We start from the raw sequence: 20,761 nt of genomic DNA, 5'->3' as shown, positions 1-20,761 counted from the left end.
GAGAAGATGATGGAAAGGGCTTGCCATTGCTAAACCTGTTTCTTCCACCATTATTATTGTTAAAACCTTGTTGAGGTCTCTGTTGATCCTTCCATGAGAGATTTGGATGATTTCTCCATGAAGAATTATAGGTGTTTCCATAGGGTTCTCCCATGTAATTCACCTCTTCCATTGAAGGGTTCTCAGGATCATAAGCTTCTTCTTCAGATGAAGCATCCTTAGTACTGCTTGGTGCATTTTGCATTCCAGACAGACCTTGAGAGATCAAATTGACTTGTTGGGTCAATATTTTGTTCTGAGCCAGTATGGCATTCAGAGTATCAATCTCAAGAACTCCTTTCTTCTGATTTGTCCCATTGTTCACAAGATTCTTTTCAGAAGTGTACATGAATTGGTTATTTGCAACCATTTCAATGAGCTCTTGAGCTTCTGTAGGCGTCTTCTTCAGATGAAGAGATCCTCCAGCAGAGCTATCCAAATATATCTTGGACAGTTCAGACAGACCATCATAGAAAATACTTATGATGCTCCATTCAGAAAGCATGTCAGAAGGACATTTTCTGATCAATTGTTTGTATCTTTCCCAAGCTTCATAGAGGGATTCTCCTTCCTTCTGTCTGAAGGTTTGGACTTCCACTCTAAGTTTACTCAATTTTTGAGGTGGAAAAAACTTTGCCAAGAAGGCATTGACTAGCTTTTCCCAAGAGTTCAGGCTGTCTTTAGGTTGTAAGTCCAACCATATTCTAGCTCTGTCTCTTACAGCAAAAGGGAATAGCATAAGTCTGTAGACCTCAGGGTCAACCCTATTAGTCTTGACAGTGTCACAGATTTGCAAGAATTCAGCCAAAAACTGATGAGGATCTTCCAATGGAAGTCCATGGAACTTGCAATTCTGTTGCATTAGAGAAACTAATTGAGGCTTAAGCTCAAAGTTGTTTGCTCCAATGGCAGGGATAGAGATGCTTCTCCCATAGAAGTCGGGAGTAGGTGCAGTAAAGTCACCCAGCACCTTCCTTGCATTGTTGGCATTGTTGTTGTTTTCGGCTGCCATGGGTTCTTCTTCTTTGAAGATTTCTGTTAGGTCCTCTACAGAGAGTTGTGCCTTAGCTTCTCTTAGCTTTCGCTTCAAGGTCCTTTCAGGTTCAGGATCAGCTTCAACAAGAATGCTTTTGTCTTTGCTCCTGCTCATATGAAAGAGAAGAGAACAAGAAAATGTGGGATCCTCTATGTCACAGTATAGAGATTCCTTGAGGTGTCAGAGGAACAGAAAAATAGAAGGAAGAGGTGGAAGAATTCGAACTTAGTGAGATAGAGTTCGAATTGTGCATTGAGGAGGATTGGTACTTGGTGCGCGAAATTGTGATTCACTACACAACTTTGCACAACTAACCAGCAAGTGCACTGGGTCGTCCAAGTAATACCTTACGTGAGTAAGGGTCGATCCCACGGAGATTGTTGCTATGAAGCAAGCTATGGTCACCTTGTAAATCTCAGTCAGGCAGACTCAAATGGGTATAGTGATAAATGAATAAAGCATAAAGATAAAGATAGAGATACTTATGTATATCATTGGTGAGAGCTTCAGATAAGCGTATGAAGATGCCTTCCCTTTCGTCTCTCTGCTTTCCTACAGTCTTCATCCAATCCTTCTTACTCCTTTCCATGGCAAGCTCATGTAGGGTTTCACCGTTGTCAGTGGCTACCTCCCATCCTCTCAGTGAAAATGTTCCCATGCTCTGTCACAGCATATGGCTAATCAGCTGTCGGTTCTCGGTCAGGCCGGAATAAAATCCATCGATCCTTTTGCGTCTGTCACTAACGCCCCGCCTGCTAGGAGTTTGAAGCACGTCACAGTCATTCAATCATTGAATCCTACTCAGAATACCACAGACAAGGTTAGACCTTCCGGATTCTCTTGAATGCCGCCATCAGTTCTCGCCTATACCACGAAGACTCTGATCTCACAGAATGGCTGGCTCGTTTGTCAGGCGAGCACTCGGTTGTCAGGCGATCAACCATGCATCGTGTTATCAGGAATCCAAGAGATATTCACTAAGCCTCATATGCTTGTAGAACAAGAGTGGTTGTCAGTCACCTTGTTCATGAGTGAGAATGATGATGAGTGTCACGGATCATCACATTCATCAAGTTGAAGAACAAGTGATATCTTGGACAAAGAACAAGCGGAATTGAATAGAAGAACAATAGTAATTGCATTAATACTCGAGGTACAGCAGAGCTCCACACCTTAATCTATGGTGTGTAGAAACTCCACCGTTGAAAATACATAAGAACACGGTCTAGGCATGGCCGTGAGGCCAGCCTCCAAATGATCTAAGATAGCATAAAACTCAAAGATAGCTACCAAGATGTCAAATACAATAGTAAAATGTCCTACTTATAGAAAACTAGTAGCCTAAGGTGTACAAAGATGAGTAAATGACATAAAGATCCACTTCCGGGCCCACTTGGTGTGTGCTTGGGCTGAGCAAATGAAGCATTTTCGTGTAGAGACTCCTCTTGGAGTTAAACGCCAGCTTTTATGCCAGTTTGGGCGTTTAACTCCCATTTAGGTGCCAGTTCCGGCGTTTAACGCTGGAATTTCTTGAGGTGACTTTGAACGCCAGTTTGGGCCATCAAATCTTGGGCAAAGTATGGACTATCATATATTGCGGGAAAGCCCAGGATGTCTACTTTCCAACGCCGTTGAGAGCGCGCCAATTGGGCTTCTGTAGCTCCAGAAAATCCACTTCGAGTGCAGGGAGGTCAGAATCCAACAGCATCTGCAGTCCTTTTGAGTCTCTGGATCAGATTTTTGCTCAGATCCCTCAATTTCAGCCAGAAATACCTGAAATCACAGAAAAACACACAAACTCATAGTAAAGTCCAGAAAGTGAATTTTAACTAAAAACTAATAAAAATACTAAAAACTAACTAGATCATACTAAAAACATACTAAAAACAATGCCAAAAAGCGTACAAATTATCCGCTCATCACAACACCAAACTTAAATTGTTGCTTGTCCCCAAGCAACTGAAGATCAAATAAGATAAAAAGAAGAGAATATGCAATGAACTCCAAAAACATCTATGAAGATCAGTATTAATTAGATGAGCGGGGCTTTTAGCTTTTTGCCTCTGAATAGTTTTGGCATCTCACTTTATCCTTTGGAATTTAGAATGATTGGCCTCTTTAGAAACTCAGAATCCAGATAGTGTTATTGATTCTCCTAGTTAAGTATGATGATTCTTGAACACAGCTACTTATTGAGTCTTGGCCGTGGCCCAAAGCACTCTGTCTTCCAGTATTACCACCGGATACATACATGCCACAGACACATAATTGGGTGAACCTTTTCAGATTGTGACTCAGCTTTGCTAAAGTCCCCAATTAGAGGTGTCCAGGGTTCTTAAGCACACTCTTATTGCCTTGGATCACAACTTTATTTCTTTCTTTTTCTTTCTTTTTCTCTTTTTTTTTTTCGGTTTTTTTTTTTCGCTTGCTTCCTCTTTTTTTTTTGTATTCACTACTTTTTCTTGCTTCAAGAATCATTTTTATGATTTTTCAAATCCTCAGTAACATGTCTCCTTTTTCATCATTCTTTCAAGAGCCAACATTCATAAACCACAAATTCAAAAGACATATGCACTGTTCAAGCATACATTCAGAGAACAAAAGTGTTGCCACCACATCAAGATAATTAAACTGTTATAAAATTCAAAATTCATGCAATTCTTTTCTTTTTCAATTAAGAACAGTTCTTAAGAAAGGTGATGGATTCATAGGACATTCATAACTTTAAGGCATAGACACTAAGACTCTAATGATCATAAGACACAAACATGGATAACATAAGCATGAAAATTTCGAAAAACAAGGAAATAAAGAACAAGGAGATTAAAGAACGGGTCCACCTTAGTGATGGCGGCTTGTTCTTCCTCTTGAAGGTCTTATGAAGTGCTTGATCTCCTCAATGTCTCTTCCTTGTCTTTGTTGCTCCTCTCTCATGATTCTTTGATCTTCTCTAATTTCATGGAGGAGAATGGAGTGCTCTTGATGCTCCACCCTTAGTTGTCCCATGTTGGAACTCAATTCTCCTAGGGAGGTGTTTACTTGCTCCCAATAGTCTTGTGGAGGAAAGTGCATCCCTTGAGGTATCTCAGGGATCTCATGATGAGAGGGATCTCTTGTTTGCTCCATCCTTTTCTTGGTGATGGGCTTGTCCTCATCAATGGGGGTGTCTCCTTCTATGTCAACTCCAACTGAATAACAGAGGTGACAAATGAGATGAGGAAAGGCTAGCCTTGCCAAGGTGGAAGACTTGTCCGCCACTTTATAGAGTTCTTGGGCTATAACCTCATGAACTTCCACTTCTTCTCCAATCATGATGCTATGAATCATGATGGCCCGGTCTAGAGTAACTTCGGACCGGTTGCTAGTGGGAATGATTGAGCGTTGGATAAACTCCAACCATCCTCTAGCCACGGGCTTGAGGTCATGCCTTCTCAATTGAACCGGCTTGCCTCTTGAATCTCTCTTCCATTGTGCACCCTCTTCACATATGACTGTGAGGACTTGGTCCAACCTTTGATCAAAGTTGACCCTTCTAGTGTAAGGATGTTCATCTCCTTGCATCATGGGCAAGTTGAATGCTAACCTTACATTTTCCGGACTAAAATCCAAGTATTTCCTCCGAACCATAGTAAGATAATTCTTTGGATCCGGGTTCACACTTTGATCATGGTTCTTGGTGATCCATGCATTGGCATAGAACTCTTGAACCATCAAGATTCCGACTTGTTGAATGGGGTTGGTAAGCACTTCCCAACCTCTTCTTCGGATCTCATGGCGGATCTCCGGATATTCACCCTTTTTGAGTGAAAAGGGGACCTCGGGGATCACCTTCTTCAAGGCCACAACTTCATAGAAGTGGTCTTGATGCACCCTTGAGATGAATCTATCCATCTCCCATGACTCGGAGGTGGAAGCTTTTGCCTTCCCTTTCCTCTTTCTAGAGGTTTCTCCGGCCTTGGATGCCATAAATGGTTATGGAAAAACGAAAAAGCAACGCTTTTACCACACCAAACTTAAAAGGTTTGCTCGTCCTCGAGCAAAAGAAGAAAGAAGAGAGTAGAAGAAGAAGAAATGAGGAAGAAGAAGATGGCTTATGTATTCGGCCAAGGAGGGGGGAAGTGGTGTTTAGGTTGTGTGAAAATGAAGGAGTGAAGAAGGGTATTTATAGGAGAGAGGGGAGATGGGGTTCGGCCATTATGGGTGGGTTTGGGAGGGAAAGTGGTTTGAATTTGAAGGGTGAGGTTGGTGGGGTTTTATGAAGGATGGATGTGAGTGGTGAAGAGAAAGATGGGATTTGATAGGTGAAGGGGTTTTGGGGAAGAGGTGTTGAGGTGATTGGTGAATAGGGGAAGGAGAGAGAGAGTGGTGGTGGGGTAGGTGGGGATCCTGTGGGGTCCACAGATCCTGTGGTGTCAAGGAAAAGTCATCCCTGCACCAAATGTTACTCAAAATCACGTTTTGAGCCATTTCTGGCGTTAAACGCCGGGCTGGTGCCCATTCCTGGCGTTTAACGCCAGGTTCTTGCCCTTTTCTGGCGTTTAACGCCAGTCTGGTGCCCCTTTCTGGCGTTAAACGCCCAGAATGGTGCCAGACTGGGCGTTAAACGCCCAACTGCTAGCCTCACTGGCGTTTAAACGCCAATGAATTCCTCCTCCAGGGTGTGCTGTTTTTCTTCCTGTTTTTCATTCTGTTTTTGCTTTTTCAATGGATTTTGTGACTTCTTATGATCATCAACCTACAGAAAACATAAAATAACAAAAGAAAATATATAAAATATAATCATTGGGTTGCCTCCCAACAAGCGCTTCTTTAATGTCAGTAGCTTGACAGAGGGCTCTCATGGAGCCTCACAGATACTCAGAGCAATGTTGGAACCTCCCAACACCAAACTTAGAGTTTGAATGTGGGGGTTCAACACCAAACTTAGAGTTTGGTTGTGGCCTCCCAACACCAAACTTAGAGTTTGACTGTGGGGGCTCTGTTTGACTCTGAATTGAAAGAAGCTCTTCATGCTTCTTCTCCATGGTGACAGAGGGATATCCTTGAGCCTTAAACACATAGGATTTTTCATTCACTTGAATGATTAGTTCACCTCCATCAACATCAATCACAGCCTTTGCTGTGGCTAGGAAGGGTCTGCCAAGGATGATAGATTCATCCATGCATTTCCCAGTCTCTAGGACTATGAAATCAGTAGGGATGTAATGGTCTTCAACTTTTACCAAAACATTCTCTACAAGTCCATGAGCTTGTTTTCTTGAGTTGTCTGCCATCTCTAGTGAGATTCTTGCAGCTTGCACCTCAAAGATCCCTAGCTTCTCCATTACAGAGAGAGGCATGAGGTTTACACTTGACCCTAAGTCACACAGAGCCTTCTTGAAGGTCATGGTGCCTATGGTACAAGGTATTGAAAACTTCCCAGGATCTTGTCTCTTTTGAGGTAATTTCTGCCTAGACAAGTCATCCAGTTCTTTGGTGAGCAAAGGAGGTTCATCCTCCCAAGTCTCATTTCCAAATAACTTGTCATTTAGCTTCATGATTGCTCCAAGGTATTTAGCAACTTGCTCTTCAGTGACATACTCATCCTCTTTAGAGGAAGAATACTCATCAGAGCTCATGAAAGGCAGAAGTAGGTCCAATGGAATCTCTATGGTCTCATTTTGAGCCTCAGATTCCCATGGTTCCTCATTGGGGAACTCATTGGAGGCTATTGCACGCCCATTGAGGCCTTCCTCAGTGGCGTCCACTTCCTCTCTTCCCTCTCTAGATTCGGCTATGGTTATGGCCTTGCACTCTCCTTTTGGATTTTCTTCTGTATTACTTGGGAGAGTACTAGGAGAGAGTTCAGTAATTTTCTTGCTCAGCTGTCCCACTTGTGCTTCCAAATTCCTAATGGAAGACCTTGTTTCAGTCATGAAACTTTGAGTGGTTTTGATTAGATCAGAGACCATGGTTGCTAAGTCAGAGGGGTTCTGCTTAGAATTCTCTGTCTGTTGCTGAGAAGATGATGGAAAAGGCTTGCCATTGCTAAACCTGTTTCTTCCACCATTGTTGTTGTTGAAACCTTGTTGAGGTCTCTCTTGATTCTTCCATGAGAAATTTGGGTGATTTCTCCATGAAGAATTATAGGTGTTTCCATAGGGTTCTCCTAGGTAATTCACCTCTTCCATTGAAGGGTTCTCAGGATCATAAGCTTCTTCTTCAGATGAAGCATCCTTAGTACTGCTTGGTGCATTTTGCATTCCAGACAGACTTTGAGAAATCAAATTGACTTGTTGAGTCAATATCTTATTCTGAGCCAAAATGGCATTCAGAGTATCAATCTCAAGAACTCCTTTCTTATGACTTGTCCCATTGTTCACAGGATTCCTTTCAGAAGTGTACATGAATTGGTTATTTGCAACCATTTCAATTAGCTCTTGAGCTTCTGTAGGCGTCTTCTTCAGATGAAGAGATCCTCCAGCAGAGCTATCCAAAGACATCTTGGATAGTTCAGACAGACCATCATAGAAAATACCTATGATGCTCTATTCAGAAAGCATGTCAGAAGGACATTTTCTGATCAATTGTTTGTATCTTTCCCAAGCTTCATAGAGGGATTCTCCATCCTTCTGTCTGAAGGTTTGGACTTCCACTCTAAGCTTACTCAATTTTTGAGGTGGAAAGAACTTTGCCAAGAAGGCATTGACTAGCTTTTCCCAAGAGTCCAGGCTTTCTTTAGGTTGAGAGTCCAACCATATTCTAGCTCTGTCTCTTACAGCAAAAGGGAATAGCATCAGTCTGTAGACCTCAGGGTCAACCCTATTAGTCTTGACTGTGTCACAAATTTGCAAGAACTCAGCTAAAAACTGATGAGGATCTTCCAATGGAAGTCCATGGAACTTGCAATTCTGTTGCATTAGAGAAACTAACTGAGGCTTAAGCTCAAAGTTATTTGCTCCAATGGCAGGGATAGAGATGCTTCTCCCATAGAAATTGGGAGTAGGTGCAGTAAAGTCACCCAGCACCTTCCTTGCATTGTTGGCATTGTTGTTGTTTTCGGCTGCCATGTCTTCTTCTTCTTTGAAGAATTCGGTTAGGTCCTCTATAGAGAGTTGTGCCTTAGCTTCTCTTAGCTTTCGCTTCAAGGTCCTTTCAGGTTCAGGGTCAGCTTCAACAAGAATGCCTTTGTCTTTGCTCCTGCTCATATGAAAGAGAAGAGAACAAGAAGATGTGGAATCCTCTATGTCACAGTATAGAGATTCCTTGAGGTGTCAGAAGAACAGAAAAATAGAAGAAAGAAGGTAGAAGAATTCGAACTTGATCAGAGGGAGTTCGAATTGTGCATTGAGAAGGAGTGTTACTCCATAAATAAAAGGATGTGGGAAGAGGGGAAGAGAATTTTCGAAAATCAATTAAAAAGTTTTTAAAATCATTTTGAAAAATTGATTGATAATTTTCGAAAACTCAAAGTGGAAAAAGAATCAAGTGATTTTTGAAAATGATTTTGAAATTAGAAGCCAAAAAGATTTGATTGAAAACTTATTTTGAAAAAGATGTGGTTAAGAAGATATGATTGGTTTTAAAAAAAGATGTGATTTGAAAAACATTTTAAAAAGATTTGATTTTAAAAATTAATGACTTGCCTAACAAGAAAAAATATGATTCAAACATTAGACCTTTCTCAACAGAAAAGGCAACAAACTTGAGATGTTCAATCAAATCATTAATTGTTAGTAAGTATCTTTGAAAAAGGAAAGAAATTGATTTTGAAAACATTTGATTGAAAAGATATGATTTGAAAAAGATTTGATTTTGAAAAACTTTGAAAACTTGAAAAAAATTGATTTGAAAAACAAAATCTTCCCCCTTGTGCCATCCTGGCGTTAAACGCCCAGAATGGTATCCATTCTGGCGTTTAACGCCCAAAATGCTACCTCTTTGGGCGTTAAACGCCCAACCAGGTACCCTGGCTGGCGTTTAAACGCCAGTCTGTCCTTCTTCACTGGGCATTTTGAACGCCCAGCTTTTTCTGTATAATTCCTCTGCAGTATGTTCTGAATCTTCAATTCTTTGTATTATTGACTTGAAAAGACACAAATTAAAAATATTTTTGGATTTTTTTTTAAAAATCAAAATGCAACAAGAATCAAATAACAATGCATGCAAGACACCAAACTTAGCAGTTTGTATACTACTGACACTATATGAGACACATAAATACTCAAGTCAAAAGAATTCAAAGATCAGAGTAAGAAATCATCAAGAATTACTTGAAGATCCTTAAGACACATGAATGAATGCATGCAATTGACACCAAACTTAAGATGAGACACTAGACTCAAACAAGAAACATAAAATATTTTTGGTTTTTATGATTTTGTGAATTTTTTTGTGCTTTTTTCGAAAATTATATGAAAATAGAAAATAAAGGTTTCAGAATTCTCAATTTGAATTTCCAGGAATCATTGCAATGCTAGTCTAAGACTCCGGTCCAGGAATTAGACATGGCTTCACAGCCAGCCAAGCTTTCAAAGAAAGCTTCGGTCCAAAACACTAGACATGGCCAATGGCCAGCCAAGCCTTAGCAGATCATTGCTCCAATAGCAAGATTGATAGAAATCAACAAGCTATTGTGATGATCAGTTGAAACCTCGGTCCAATAAGATTAGACATGGCTTCTCAGCCAGCCAGATTTCAGCAGATCATCATGAAACTCTAGAATTCATTCTTAAGAACTCTGAAAAAAAAAATACCTAATCTAAGCAACAAGATGAACCGTCAGTTGTCCATACACAAACAATCCCCGGCAACGGCGCCAAAAACTTGGTGCGCGAAATTGTGATTCACTACACAACTTTGCACAACTAACCAGCAAGTGCACTGGGTCGTCCAAGTAATACCTTACGTGAGTAAGGGTCGATCCCACGGAGATTGTTGCTATGAAGCAAGCTATGGTCACCTTGTAAATCTCAGTCAGGCAGACTCAAATGGGTATAGTGATAAACGAATAAAGCATAAAGATAAAGATAGAGATACTTATGTATATCATTAGTGAGAGCTTCAGATAAGCGTATGAAGATGCCTTCCCTTCCGTCTCTCTGCTTTCCTACAGTCTTCATCCAATCCTTCTTACTCCTTTCCATGGCAAGCTCATGTAGGGTTTCACGGTTGTCAGTGGCTACCTCCCATCCTCTCAGTGAAAATGTTCCCATGCTCTGTCACAGCATATGGCTAATCAGCTGTCGGTTCTCGGTCAGGCCAGAATAAAATCCATCGATCCTTTTGCGTCTGTCACTAACGCCCCGCCTGCTAGGAGTTTGAAGCACGTCACAGTCATTCAATCATTGAATCCTACTCAGAATACCACAGACAAGGTTAGACCTTCCGAATTCTCTTGAATGCCGCCATCAGTTCTCGCCTATACCACGAAGACTCTGATCTCACGGAATGGCTGGCTCGTTTGTCAGGCGAGCACTCGGTTGTCAGGCGATCAACCATGCATCGTGTTATCAGGAATCCAAGAGATATTCACTAAGCCTCATATGCTTGTAGAACAACAGTGGTTGTCAGTCACCTTGTTCATGAGTGAGAATGATGATGAGTGTCACGGATCATCACATTCATCAAGTTGAAGAACAAGTGATATCTTGGACAAAGAACAAGCGGAATTGAATAGAAGAACAATAGTAATTGTATTAATACTCGAGGTACAGCAGAGCTCCACACCTTAATCTATGGTGTGTAGAAACTCCACCGTTGAAAATACATAAGAACACGGTCTAGGCATGGCCGTGAGGCCAGCCTCCAAATGATCTAAGATAGCATAAAACTCAAAGATAGCTACCAAGATGTCAAATACAATAGTAAAAGGTCCTACTTATAGAAAACTAGTAGCCTAAGGTGTACAAAGATGAGTAAATGACATAAAGATCCACTTCCGGGCCCACTTGGTGTGTGCTTGGGCTGAGCAAATGAAGCATTTTCGTGTAGAGACTCCTCTTGGAGTTAAATGCCAGCTTTTATGCCAGTTTGGGCGTTTAACTCCCATTTAGGTGCCAGTTCCGGCGTTTAACGCTGGAATTTCTTGAGGTGACTTTGAATGCCGGTTTGGGCCATCAAATCTTGGGCAAAGTATGGACTATCATATATTGCTGGAAAGCCCAGGATGTCTACTTTCCAACGCCGTTGAGAACGCGCCAATTGGGCTTCTGTAGCTCCAGAAAATCCACTTCGAGTGCAGGGAGGTTAGAATCCAACAGCATCTGCAGTCCTTTTGAGTCTCTGGATTAGATTTTTGCTCAGATCCCTCAATTTCAGCCAGAAAATACCTGAAATCACAGAAAAACACACAAACTCATAGTAAAGTCCAGAAAAGTGAATTTTAACTAAAAACTAATAAAAATATACTAAAAACTAACTAGATCATACTAAAAACATACTAAAAATAATGCCAAAAAGCGTACAAATTATCCGCTCATCAGTACTCCATAAATAGAAGGATGTGAGAAGAGGGGAAGAGATTTTTCGAAAATTAAGTAAAAGATTTTAAAAACATTTTGAAAAAGATTTTGAAGAAGATATGATTTAAAACTTTTTTGAAAAAAGATGTGATTTAAAAGTTATGGTTTTAAAAAGATGTGATTGAGAAGATATGATTTGAAAAACAATTTAAAAAGACTTGATTTTAAAAAAATTAATGACTTGGCTAACAAGAAAAGATATGGTTCAAACATTAAACCTTTCTCAACAGAAAAGGCAACATACTTGAAATGTTGAATCAAATCATTAATTGTTAGCAAGTATCTTTGAAAAAGGAAAGAAATTGATTTTGAAAAAGATTTGATTGAAAAGATATGATTTGAAAAAGATTTGATTTTGAAAAACTTTGAAAACTTGAAAAAAATTTGCATTAAAAACAAAATCTTCCCTCTTGTGCCATCCTGGCGTTAAACGCCCAGAATGGTATCCATTCTGGCGTTTAACGCCCAAAATGCTACCTTTTGGGCGTTAAACGCCCAGCCAGGTATCCTGGCTGGCGTTTAAACGCCAGTTTTTCCTTCTTCACTGGGCGTTTTGAACGCCCAGCTTTTTCTGTATAATTCCTCTGCTGCATGTACTGAATCTTCAATTCCCTGTATTATTGACTTGAAAACAGAACCAAGATCAAATAAACAATGCATGCAAGACACCAAACTTAAAATGAGACTAGTGTCTCAATAAGAAACATAACATATTTTTGGTTTTTATGATTTTGTAAAATTTTTTTTGTTTTTTTTTTTTTAAAATTAAGTGGAAAAGAAAATAAAGATATCAAAATTCTTAATGAGAATTCCAGGAATCATGCAATGTTAGTCTAAAGCTTCAGTCTAAAGGAATTAGACATGGATAGCCAAGCTTCAGCAGGACATTGCATTCAAGAGCTAAATTGATGAGAATCAATCAGCTTTGGTGATGATAAGATCATCACCTTGAAACACTAGAATTCATTCTTAAGAACTCTGAAAAATACCTAATCTAAGCAACAAGATGAACCGTCAGTTGTCCAGACTCGAAACAATCCCCGGCAACGGCGCCAAAAACTTGGTGCACGAAATTGTGATCACTACTTTTCACAACTCAAATAATCCCTAGTAATGGCCCCAAAGACTTGGTGCTCAATACCATGGCATAAACACAACTTCGCACAACTAACCAGCAAGTGCACTGGGTCGTCCAAGTAATAAACCTTACGCGAGTAAGGGTCGATCCCACGGAGATTGTTGGTATGAAGCAAGCTATGGTCATCTTGTAAATCTTAGTCAGGCAGACTCAAATGGTTATGAATGATTTATGAATAAAACATAAAGATAAAGATAGAGATACTTATGTAATTCATTGGTGAGAACTTCAGATAAGTGAATGGCGATGCTTTGTCCCTTCCGTCTCTCTGCTTTCCTACTGTCTTCATCCAATCCTTTTTACTCCTTTCCATGGCAAGCTGTATATTGGGCATCACCGTTGTCAATGGCTACAGTCCCGTCCTCTCAGTGGAAATGTTCAACGCACCCTGTCACGGCACGGCTATCCAGCTGTCGGTTCTCGATCATGTCGGAATAGAATCCAGTGATTCTTTTGCGTCTGTCACTAACGCCCCACAATCGCGAGTTTGAAGCTCGTCACAGTCATTCAATCATTGAATCCTACTCAGAATACCACAGACAAGGTTTAGACCTTTCGGATTCTCTTGAATGCAGTCATCAATTCTAGCTTATACCACGAAGATTCCGGTTAAAGAATCCAAGAGATATCTACCCAATCTAAGGTAGAACGGAGGTGATTGATGGTCACACGTTCATAGGTGAGAATGATGATGAGTGTCACGGATCATCACATTCATCAAGTTGAAGAACAAGTGATATCTTGGAACAAGAACAAGCCGAATTGAATAGAAGAACAATAGTAATTGCATTAATGCTCGAGGTACAGCAGAGCTCCACACCTTAATCTATGGTGTGTAGAAACTCCACCGTTGAAAATACATAAGAATGAGGTCTAGGCATGGCCGTGAGGCCAGCCCCTAGATGATCTAAGAACTAGACGTCCAAAGATGAAAATACAATAGCAAAAGGTCCTATTTATAGAGAACTAGTAGCTTAAGGTTTACAAAGATGAGTAAAAGACATAAAAATCCACTTCCGGGCCCACTTGGTGTGTGCTTGGGCTGAGCATTGAAGCATTTTCGTGTAGAGACTCTTCTTGGAGTTAAACGCCAGCTTTTGTGCCAGTTTGGGCGTTTAACTCCCATTCTTGTGCCAGTTCCGGCGTTTAACGCCAGGCATTCTTGAGCTGATTTGGAACGCCGGTTTGGGCCATCAAATCTCAGGCAAAGTCTGAACTATTATACATTGCTGGAAAGCCCAGGATGTCTACTTTCCAACGCTGTTGAGAGCGCGCCAATTGGGCTTTTGTAGTTCGAGAAAATCTACTTCGAGTGCAGGGAGGTCAGAATCCAACAGCATCTGCAGTCCATTTTAGTCTCTGAATCAGATTTTTGCTCAGGTCCCTCAATTTCAGCCAGAAAATACCTGAAATCACAGAAAAACACACAAACTCATAGTAAAGTCCAAAAAAGTGAATTTTAACTAAAAACTAATAAAAATATACTAAAAACTAACTAAAACATACTAAAAACATACTAAAAACAATGCCAAAAAGCGTACAAATTATCTGTTCATCACAGGGGCACTGTTCATACCCTGGGTCGAGCTGTCTGACCCGAGATGTTCTACAGACAAAGCGACCGACCTCTTCAGGTCAGGACAACCCGACCTCTTCCCAAAGAGCTCGGTCAAGTCCTCAGGAAAGCCCAAAGAAGGGCCCAAATAGAGGAACACGCCCCAAAACCTAAGGCGGCCCAAAGCCTACAAAGAGAAGGGCGGTTCCCTTAAAGATAAGATGACCTCACTTAAAGATAAAGATAAGATAAGATAACTAACTTATCTTATCCATAGAAGGCCACATCTCATAGTTATAAATACACTGGAGCACCCAGGTATAACTCATACTCTGATTATACTCAATACCTGCTTAATACCCTTGCTAACTTAAGCATCGGATTCTCTTGCAGGTACCCCCCACCCTCTGGGGATGAAGGATCCGCACCACCACCAAGTCCAACAAGTCGAACACACCAGCTCCGGCCGATACCCACCTGCCGGACACGTCGGTTCCGACCAACACAGACGATCTCATCCAAGATCGACCTACAGTTTCAGGTAACCCTCGGAACAGAAAGGAACTTCGATGCCAGGAACTTTATTGATTCCCAACTTCTTCCCGGCACGAAGGATTTCTTCCACAGTGGGGATCTCCCTTCTCAGGCGAGATGGATGTTCCGCACCTTGCTCCGCGGAGCTGCCATAGCGAGGAAGGCAGAATTCGCTTTGGCGGCGACGCAGTCATTGCAGAACAAGCTTGAGTCTTCTGTCCAAGCGAATAACAAATACAAAGTTGAAGTTGAATCGCTTCGGAAGCAGCTGGCTAGAGCGGAGGGGAAAGCCAAGGCTACCAAGGAGAAGACCAAGATCACTGAGGAGAAAGTAAAAACTTCCGATTGGTCGTGTGGAGGGCCAACTCAATGCTGCTCAAGTTCGGGTGGCCGCATTGGAGAAAGAGCGTGATGAGGCCGCCTCGTTGGCCAAGACTGCTCAAGCTGAGGCTGTTGAGTTTGAGAAGAAGTACAAAGAGACCGTGAAGCAGGGAAAAAATGCCATTTTGATGACTGAAGAGGCTCTTAAAGCCCAAGTGAAGCTGGTAGCTCCTGACTTCGAAACATTGGCAATTGGGGTCTTTAAGACCATTAGGGATGGCAAGATTATCGACATGCCGAGGAAGTGATTTTTGTAACTTTGAGAACTTTGTAATTTTATGGTTTGTGAACTTTGCCTAGTGATTTCTGGATTACTTTTGTCGAAACGTTAGCCGCTTGGTCGGCTTGTAATTACCGTTTTATTCCTCGTTTAGTCGGCAATTCCTATTCATTATATTTTGTTACCGTTTGTTGGTATTGTCTATCTTCTTACGCCCGCTTTACCGCTGTGCTGGTAATAGATAAGGCCAGGTTGTGGGCTTTACTTTTATAGCCGTCTGTTATGTATTACTTTTGGTGGTTCCCGGGGTGATCAATCCCGGGTTACCATGCCGTCGTTGTGTTTACAATTATCAATGTAGAACATAGAAGAAAAAAGTGATTTTAATCATAAAGTAAACATTAATAGGTAACCAGTCCGACACATGATGATGACAAACAACTAACAAAGATAAACTAAATTACCTGCTCCGAGTAATGTGGACCTTACCGACCTTGCCAGGTCGCCTAGTCGGCCTGCTTGGTCTAAGAATAGAATCTTCTTAAGTTGCCCGCGTTCCATGTTCTCGAAACTTCTTTGCCGTCTAATCATTCCAACTTGTAGGCTCCGCTACCGATTACCTCTTTTATCCTGTATCAACCTTCCCATTTTGCCGTCAGCTTTCCTTCTCCTGGAGATGGGAGACCAATGTCGTTACGCCTCAAGACCAGGTCGTTTGGCTCAAACTCTCTCTTGAGTACCTTGGCGTTGTAGCGTAGGGCCATCCTTTGTTTCAGCGCCGTTTTCGACAAGTGAGACATCTCCCTAGCCTTGTCTATTAGGTCTTTTTCTACAGCCTCCTCAACTCCTCCCAAAAGTAGTCAAGGGCTTGGCTCGCCGACTTCTACAGGTATCATTGCGTCCACCCGTAAGTTAGATGGAAAGGAGACTCCTCGGTAGATGATTGCTGGGTTGTACGGTAGGACCATAGGACCGAGGCTAGCTTGTCAGCCCATGTTCCCTTCTTCTTATCGAGCCGCTTTTTAAGGCCCTGCAAAATGACCTTATTTTCCGCCTCAACCTGGCCGTTGGTTTGGGGATGTTCCACTGAGGAGAATTTTTGCTTTATGCCCAAGCCGGTAAGGAATTCTCCGAACTTCTTGTCAGCGAACTGCATTCCATTGTCGGAGATAACGATTTCGGGGATCCCGAACTGGGTGATTACTTATCTCCACATGAACTTATGAAAATTGGCCGAGGATATGCTGGCCAACGGTTCATCCTCTATCCACTTGGTGTAATAATCGACGGCCACTATTAGGTATTTGACCTGCCCTGGTCCGACCGGGAAGGGCCCTAACAGGTCGACTCCCCAGTGTGAAAATGGTCGGGAAGCCATTAGGAGGCTTAGTTCAGTCGCTGGCGCCTTGTGAAAATTGGCGTTCTCCTGGCATCTTCTGCACTTTCTTACATACTCCTTAGAGTCCTTCATCATGGAAGGCCAGTAGTAGCCTGCTCTGATTAGTTTCCTGGCTAAGGCCTTCCCCTGATATGGTGGCCGCATCATCCCTCGCGGACTTCCCTAAGCATATAGTCCGTCTGGTCGGGACGTAGGCATTTCAACAGGATTGGCTCAGTCCTTTCTTAACCAACTGGCCTTGTATGATTGCATACTTGGCCGCCTCTCTCCTCAGTGTCTTTGCCGACTTTTCATCTTCAGGGACTTTTCCGCTTTCCAAGAAGTCAGTGATCGGGTCCAGCCAGGAGGGGTCTACCTTTGTTAAATGCAGGGCCACTACCGATTCTTTTGCCAAGCCTTGAATGAGAGATCGGTTGCCCGCTCCTGGCTTCGTGCTCGCCAGCTTTGACAAGAGGTCTGCTTGTGTGTTCCTTTCTCTTGGGACGTGCTACACCGAGACCTCTTCGAATTACCTGGTTAACTATCTGACCTTCTCCAGATATTTTTGCAGTAACGAGTTTCTGGCCTGATAGGTCCCATTGATCTGTGAAGTCACGACCTGTGAATCACTACATATCACTAGTCTTGTTGCTCTGACCTCTCCTGCCAAGACTAAACCGCCTAGAAGGGCCTCGTACTCTGCTTGATTGTTTGATACCGGGAACTCGAACTTGATCGACTATTCGTATATGACACCAGTCAGGCTTTCCAGGATTATTCTGGCTCCTCTGAATGCCTGGTTGGAGGCTCCGTCCACGTGGAGCTTCCACCGTGTGCTCGGCACCTCGGTTGGGTCTCCTATTACTTCCACCAAGAAGTCTGTCATGGCCTGAGCTTTAATCACGTGCCTAGGTTTGTACCGTAGGTCATATTGGGACAGCTCAATAGCCCAGATCATCATTCTGCCCGCTAGATCGGGTTTCTGGAGTACCTGGAGGATTCCCTGGTCCGTTTTAACGATCACCTGATGTCCTTGGAAGTACTGTCGCAATCTGCGAGAAGAGGTCAGGAGCGCAAGTGCTAGCTTCTCTAGTTTGCTATATCTTAACTCTGCTCCTTGCAGTGCTTTACTCACAAAATAGATTGGTTGTTGGATCTTTCCTTCCTCTCCCACTAAGACCGCCACCTCCACTTCATCAGTTATCGCCAGGAACAGGTATAGCGGTTCTCCGTTCTTGGGCTTCCCAAGAACGGGTGGTTGGTGCACGAAATTGTGATCTCTACTTTTCACAACTCAACCAGTCCCCGGTAATGGCTCTAAAAACTTGGTGCTCAATACCATGGTCTAAACATAATTTCACAACTTCGCACAACTAACCAGCAAGTGCACTGGGTCGTCCAAGTAATAAACCTTACGCGAGTAAGGGTCGATCCCACGGAGATTGTTGGTATGAAGCAAGATATGGTCATCTTGTAAATCTCAGTCAGGCGGATTCAAATGGTTATGGAGGATAAATGATAAATAAAACATAAAGTAAAGATAGAGATACTTATGTAATTCATTGGTGAGAATTTCAGATAAGCGTATGGAGATGCTTTGTCCTTTCCGTCTCTCTGCTTTCCTACTGTCTTCATCCAATCCTTCTTACCCCTTTCCATGGCAAGCTGTATGTTGGGCATCACCGTTGTCAGTGGCTACAATCCCGTCCTCTCAGTGAAAATGTTCAACGCACCCTGTCACGGCACGGCTAATCATCTGTCGGTTCTCAATCAGGTTGGAATAGAATCTATTGATTCTTTTGCGTCTGTCACTAACGCCCAGCCTTCAGGAGTTTGAAGCTCGTCACAGTCGTTCAATCATTGAATCCTACTCCGAATACCACAGACAAGGTTTAGACCTTCCAGATTCTCTTGAATGCCGCCATCAGTTCTAGCTTATACCACGAAGATTTCGATTAAGGGATTAAAGAGATAAACATTCAAGCCTTGTTTGCTTGTAGAACGGGAGTGGTTGTCAGGCACGCGTTCATAAGTGAGAATGATGATGAGCGTCACATAATCATCACATTCATCATGTTCTTGGGTACGAATGAATATCTTAGAACAAGAATAAGCTGAATTGAATAGAAGAACAATAGTAATTGCATTAATACTCGAGGTACAGCAGAGCTCCACACCTTAATCTATGGTGTGTAGAAACTCCACCGTTGAAAATACATAAGAACAAAAGTGATCATTGGCTTCGGCCCCAGAGAGGGAACCAGAAGAACCAAGATGAAAATACAATAGTAAAAGGTCCTATATGTAGAGAACTAGTAGCCTAGGGTTTACAGAAATGAGTAAATGACATAAAAATCCACTTCCGGGCCCACTTGGTGTGTGCTTGGGCTGAGCATTGAAGCTTTCATGTGTAGAGACTTCTCTTGGAGTTAAACGCCAGCTTCTATGCCAGTTTGGGCGTTTAACTCCCATTCTTGTGCCAGTTCCGGCGTTTAACGCCAGGCATTCTTGAGCTGATTTGGAACGCCGGTTTGGGCCATCAAATCTCCGGCAAAGTATGGACTATTATACATTGCTGGAAAGCCCAGGATGTCTACTTTCCAACGCCGTTGAGAGCGCGCCAATTGGGCTTCTGTAGCTCTAGAAAATCCACTTCGAGTGCAGGGAGGTCAGAATCCAACAGCATTTGCAGTCCTTTTCAGCCTCTGAATCAGATTTTTGCTCAGGTCCCTCAATTTCAGCCAGAAAATATCTGAAATCACAGAAAAACACACAAACTCATAGTAAATTCCAGAAAAGTGAATTTTAACTAAAAACTAATAAAAATATACTAAAAACTAACTAAAACATACTAAAAACATACTAAAAACAATGCCAAAAAGCGTACAAATTATCCGCTCATCACAACACCAAACTTAAATTGTTGCTTGTCCTCAAGCAACTAAAAATCAAATAAGATAAAAGGAAGAGAATATGCAATGAACTCCAAAAATATCTATGAAGATCAGTATTAATTAGATGAGCGGGGCTTTTAGCTTTTTGCCTCTGAACAGTTTTGGCATCTCACTTTATCCTTTGAAATTCAGAATGATTGGCTTCTATGGGAACTCAGAATCCAGATAGTGTTATTGATTCTCTTAGTTAAGTATGATGATTCTTGAACACAGCTACTTTATGAGTCTTGGCCGTGGCCCAAAGCACTCTGTCTTCCAGTATTACCACCGGATACATACATGCCACAGACACATAATTGGGTGAACCTTTTCAGATTGTGACTCAGCTTTGCTAGAGTCCCCAATTAGAGGTTGTCCAGGGTTCTTAAGCACACTCTTTTTGCCTTGGATCACAACTTTATTTCTTTATTTTTCTTTTTCTCTTTTTTTTTTTCGTTTTTTCTCTTTTTTTTTTTTGAATATTCATTGCTTTTTCTTGCTTCAAGAATCATTTTTATGATTTTTCAGATCCTCAGTAACATGTCTCCTTTTTCATCATTCTTTCAAGAGCCAACCATTCATGAACAACAAATTCAAAAGACATATGCACTGTTTAAGCATACATTCAGAAAACAAAAGTATTGCCACCACATCAAAATAATTAATCTGTTATAAAATTCAAAATTCATGCAATTCTTCTCTTTTTCAATTAAGAACATTTTTCATTCAAGAAAGGTGATGGATTCATAGGACATTCATAACTTTAAGGCATAGACACTAAGACACTAATGATCATAAGACACAAACATAGATAAACATAAGCATTAAAATTCGAAAAACAGGAAAATAAAGAACAAGGAAATTAAAGAACGGGTCCACCTTAGTGATGGCGGCTTGTTCTTCCTCTTGAAGATCTTATGGAGTGCTTGAGCTCCTCAATGTCTCTTCCTTGTCTTTGTTGCTCCTCTCTCATGATTCTTTGATCTTCTCTAATTTCATGGAGGAGGATGGAATGTTCTTGGTGCTCCACCCTTAGTTGTCCCAT

At 41.7% G+C, this 20,761-nt stretch overlaps 2 non-coding genes across 2 annotated transcripts; both read left to right on the top strand.

Moving 5' to 3' along the window:
• The first annotated feature begins 538 nt into the window (after window positions 1–538).
• On the top strand, window positions 539–646 carry LOC130958789 (small nucleolar RNA R71). Its single transcript, XR_009077894.1, has one exon. It is a non-coding gene; the product is annotated as a small nucleolar RNA R71 (small nucleolar RNA).
• A 6,965-nt stretch (window positions 647–7,611) lies between these two features.
• Window positions 7,612–7,719, top strand: LOC130959611 (small nucleolar RNA R71). The gene has a single exon (XR_009078683.1). It is a non-coding gene; the product is annotated as a small nucleolar RNA R71 (small nucleolar RNA).
• The last annotated feature ends 13,042 nt before the right edge of the window (window positions 7,720–20,761 follow it).

Source organism: Arachis stenosperma, chromosome 10 (assembly GCF_014773155.1).
Source record: "Arachis stenosperma cultivar V10309 chromosome 10, arast.V10309.gnm1.PFL2, whole genome shotgun sequence".
Lineage (NCBI taxonomy): Eukaryota > Viridiplantae > Streptophyta > Magnoliopsida > Fabales > Fabaceae > Arachis > Arachis stenosperma.
Note: the sequence above shows the minus strand (reverse complement) of the source record. Positions and strands in the feature narration are given on the sequence as shown.